Source organism: Lithobates pipiens, unplaced genomic scaffold (assembly GCF_037356315.1).
Source record: "Lithobates pipiens isolate NorthernLeopardFrog02 unplaced genomic scaffold, aLitPip1_a1.2 Scaffold_24, whole genome shotgun sequence".
NCBI lineage: Eukaryota > Metazoa > Chordata > Amphibia > Anura > Ranidae > Lithobates > Lithobates pipiens.
This window is the reverse complement of record NW_027507786.1, coordinates 14,685,232-14,689,216: the sequence shown is the minus strand read 5'-3', so window position 1 is coordinate 14,689,216 and position 3,985 is coordinate 14,685,232. Positions and strand designations below refer to the sequence as shown.

The following is a 3,985-nucleotide window of genomic DNA, read 5'->3' as shown; positions in this document are numbered from 1 at the left end:
GCCCATTATGAGGGGTTCCCACCAGCCCTGTGCTGAGTTCCCAGGTCTGTACACCCACTGTGCCCATTATGAGGGGTTCCCACCATCCCTGAAGCTCACAGTGTGCAGTGAATTCGGAGGAAGTCATTCCAGTCCAGGGGGAGGAGCCTCGTCTGTCCCGGGACCCTCAGAAGTAACAATGAACACTCCACACACAACAATCTGTTTTAAAAAACAAACTTTATCAAAATCAGGAAACTTTTCTACCTACAGAAAGTCGGGCATACAGAGCCGAGATCTACAATCTACCAAGAACAGAAAACACAAATCCATCGTCACAATGTTTCATCTTCATTCCAGTTATCAGAACATATAAAATACAAAACGTGATCCGGAGCCACTGAAAAAAAAGAGAATAAAACGGAACACCTGTGTGAGAAGCTTCTGATGGAAGTTGTCATTTCCAGACCTGAAGACCCGCTGAGATCCAGTGTGCCGCCCGCAGGTCCGAGAGCGTCAGCTTCCGGCGGAGGCTTCTGCTAAATCACGGGGGACCCGAAGAGCAATTATCAGAAATGTAACATATTTGTCCCCTTTTGGTCTGTTAGATTTTCCACCCTTGTTATCTGTTTGAGAAGTGCAAAAAAAAAACCTTGTTGATCCTGCCAGAAATCCCCCTCCCCCTCCTCCTATTCTATATAACAGAGGGGAGGAGTTGTGTAGTTCACAGAGAGAGTTGGAAACAAACTGATAAGAGTGCAGCTCAGGACGTTACTTCTGTCAGAAACTACGGGGATTTATTTTATTTTTATCATTTGTATTTTATTATTTCATTCATTGAATTTATTTTATTGAGTTTATGTTGTTTTTATTTTTTATCTGGTTTATTTAAAAAAAAAAAATGTATTTCATTTTATTTTCATTATTTTTATTTTATTTATTGAACTTTTAATTGAATTCATGTTATGGAATTTGTTATTATTTGTTTTATTATTATTATTATTACACCAGATTTTTATAGCGCAGCATATTACAATATAAAGGGAGACAATACAATGCAATACAAGAGGAGTAATAAGGCCCTGCACCTGGGAGTCATTGGCTCCTGCTGCTGTCAATCAAAGCCAGTGAGCCAATGAGGAGAGAGAGGGGGCGGGGCCGAGCCACAGCGCCGTGTCTGAATAGACACACAGAGCTGCAGCTTGCTGTGTATGGGGGGCACTCAATAGGAGGGAGGAGCCAGGAGCACCAAAGAGGGACCCGAGAAGAGGAGGACCGTGGCTGCTCTGTGCAAAACTAACTGCATAGAGGATGGAAGTATATATATTTTTTTTAAAAAGAAAAAAAAAGAGACTTTAGTATCACTTTAAATTAATTGAAGATTAGCTGAAAGCAGCATAGGCTTCCCTGAAGAGATAAGTTTCCTTTAATTTATTTAATATATTTGTTGAATTTATTTTATTAAATTTATTTATTGAATTTATTTTATGGAATTCATTTATTGAATTTATTTTATTGAATTTATTTATTGATTTTATTTTTTTTTAATTTATTTTTATGGAATTTATTTATTCAATTTATTTTATTTAATTGCTTTTATGGAATTTATTTATTTTATTCAATTTATTTTATGGAATTTATTTATTCAATTTATTTTATGGAATTTATTTATTCAATTTATTTTATTCAATTTATTTTATGGAATTTATTTATTTAATGTATTTTATTTGATTTCTTTTATGGAATTTATTTATTCAATTTATTTTATTCATTTTCTTTTATGGAATTTATTTATTTTATGGAATTTATTTTATGGAATTTATTTATTTACTGTATTTTATGGAAATTATTTTATAGAATTTATTTATTTACTGTATTTTATTCAATTTATTTAATGTAATTCATTTATTGAATTTATCTTATGGAATTTATTTATTGCATTTCTTTTATTGGATGTATATGGGATTTATTGAACAGATATGACAAAATTATTTTAATCGGATAGCAAACAGACCAGAAGGGGAGCCAATAAGAAAAGGTCGTTGTTGGGGTGTACATAAAGAAATGTATCTAACAGATCCAAACTCCACGAGGATATTGATTGTCGTTCCGCTTTCTGCCTCTAATATAAAAGGCACAGATTCATGCAGCTCTGTACTCAGTGATACATCGATGTTGTTATTATTATTAATAATACTTGCAGTGTAAGTGCCTGGTATCTCCCCTTTGCAGTCCCTGTACAGCAGAGCTCAGATTGGGAGAGGGAGAAGCAGCGCCAGTGAGATGTGCTGCCATGCAGTGAGCATGCTGATAGGAGGAGAGTGCAGAGTGACAGAGAGAGAGAGCGATGAGCTCATCGGTCAGCTGCTTCTCCTTTCACTGCATATCACAGGCTGGTGATCGGGAATAGACTTCATAGACCTGTGAATGAAAGTGAAACTGCAGCAGGGAGGAAAAAAAAACAGGTCTCCTCCCTTGCCAGATCAGTGTAAATTTCAGGACTGGATGGACAGAAATGAGTCACTGAAAAGTAAAACAGCCCCCCCCCCCCATATATATATAGAATAGAGAAGGAAATGATTGGGGACTCTCGCGGGGCGAGGGCAGGGCACCATCTGACGCGGTCTGTCCAAAAGAAAATTACTTTCACCAATTTTGCTATTTAGCTGGAAGAGTTTCCAAAAAACCATCAGTGACATTCTTCCCCAGGAGGGAGCAGTGAGGATCTGGTGATGGAGGATCTGGTGCCGTAGCCTTCCCAGGAGGGAGCAGGAAGGCTCTGGTGATGTAATCTTCCCAGGAGAGAGCAGAGAGGCTCTGGTGATGGAGGATCTGGTGATGTAGCCTTCCTAGGAGGGAGCAGTGAGGATCTGGTGATGTAATCTTCCCAGGAGGGAGCAGGGAGGCTCTGGTGATGGAGGATCTGGTGAGTTAGCCTTCCCAGGCGGGAGCAGGGAGGCTCTGGTGCCGTAGCCTTCCTAGGAGGGAGCAGTGAGGATCTGGTGATGTAATCTTCCCAGGAGGGAGCAGGGAGGATCTGGTGATGTAGCCTTCCCAGGAGGGGGCAGGGAGGCTCTGGTGATGTAATCTTCCCAGGAGGGAGCAGGGAGGCTCTGGTGATGGAGGATCTGGTGAGTTAGCCTTCCCAGGCGGGAGCAGGGAGGCTCTGGTGCCGTAGCCTTCCCAGGAGGGAGCAGTGAGGATCTGGTGATGTAATCTTCCCAGGAGGGAGCAGGGAGGATCTGGTGATGTAGCCTTCCCAGGAGGGAGCAGGGAGGCTCTGGTGACGTAGCCTTCCCAGGAGGGGGCAGGGAGGCTCTGGTGACGTAGCCTTCCCAGGAGGGAGCAGGGAGGCTCTGGTGACGTAGCCTTCCCAGGAGGGGGCAGGGAGGCTCTGGTGATGTAGCCTTCCCAGGAGGGAGCAGGGAGGCTCTGGTGCCGTAGCCTTCTTAGGAGGGAGTAGGAAGGCTCTGGTGATGTAATCTTCCCAGGAGGGAGCAGGGAGGCTCTGGTGATGTAGCCTTCCCAGGAGGGAGCAGGGAGGCTCTGGTGATGTAATCTTCCCAGGAGGGAGCAGGGAGGATCTGGTGATGTAGCCTTCCCAGGAGGGAGCAGGGAGGCTCTGGTGATGTAATCTTCCCAGGAGGGAGCAGGGAGGATCTGGTGATGTAGCCTTCCCAGGAGGGAGCAGGGAGGATCTGGTGATGTAGCCTTCCCAGGAGGGGGCAGGGAGGCTCTGGTGACGTAGCCTTCCCAGGAGGGGGCAGGGAGGCTCTGGTGATGTAGCCTTCCCAGGAGGGGGCAGGGAGGCTCTGGTGATGTAGTGAGCATTCCCAGGTGGGAGCATGGAGGTTCTGGTGGCGTAGCCTTCCTAGGAGGCTGTTGGGAAGCACTGATGGTGTAGCTTTCCCAAGAGGCACCCGGAAGACACTGGGGCTGTAGCCTTCCCAGGAGTCAGCAGGAAAACACTTGTGCCATATCCTTCCCAGAAGGGAGCAGGGTGGTA

The 3,985-nt window shown here is 44.2% G+C and overlaps 1 protein-coding gene across 1 annotated transcript in view; it reads right to left on the bottom strand.

Moving 5' to 3' along the window:
• Nucleotides 1-200: 200 nt before the first annotated feature.
• The window catches only part of GAS2 (growth arrest specific 2), a gene marked incomplete at its 5' end in the record, with an annotated part of 64,810 nt that continues 61,025 nt past the window's right edge, over nucleotides 201-3,985 (bottom strand). The window contains 1 exon segment of the mRNA XM_077453614.1: nucleotides 201-3,985. This exon segment is cut by the window's right edge and continues 3,062 nt beyond it.